A 697-nucleotide genomic window follows, 5' to 3' on the forward strand; every position below is an offset into this window, starting at 1 on the left:
CATCATCCTGATACCAAAGCCTGGCAGAGACACAACAAAAAAAGAGAATTTTAGACCAATATCCCTGATGAACATTAATGCAAACATCCTCAATAAAATACTGGCAAACTGAATCCAGCAGCACATCAAAAAACTTATCCACCATGATCAAGTGGGCTTCATCCCTGGAATGCAAGGCTAGTTCAACATATGCAAATCAATAAATGTAATCCATCATATAAAGAGAAACAAAGACAAAAACCACATGATTATCTCAATAGATGCAGAAAAGGCCTTTGACAAAATTCAACAGCCCTTCATGCTAAAAACTCTTAATAAATTTGGTATTGATGGAACGTATCTCAAAATAATAAGAGCTATTTATGACAAACCCACAGCCAATATCATACTGAATGGGCAAAAACTGGAAGCATTCCCTTTGAAAACTGGCACAAGACAGGGATGCCCTCTCTCACCACTACTACTCAACATAATGTTGGAAGTTCTGGCTAGGGCAATCAGGCAAGAGAAATAAATCAAGGGTATTCAGTTAGGAAAAAAAGAAGTCAAATTGTCCCTGTTTACAGATGACATGATTGTATATTTAGACAACCCCATCATCTCAGCCCCAAATCTCCTTAAGCTGATAAGCAACTTCAGCAAGGTCCCAGGATACAAAATTAATGTGCAAAAATCACAAGCATTCTTATACACCAGT

This window comes from Mandrillus leucophaeus, unplaced genomic scaffold (genome assembly GCF_000951045.1).
Source record: "Mandrillus leucophaeus isolate KB7577 unplaced genomic scaffold, Mleu.le_1.0 Scaffold75, whole genome shotgun sequence".
NCBI lineage: Eukaryota > Metazoa > Chordata > Mammalia > Primates > Cercopithecidae > Mandrillus > Mandrillus leucophaeus.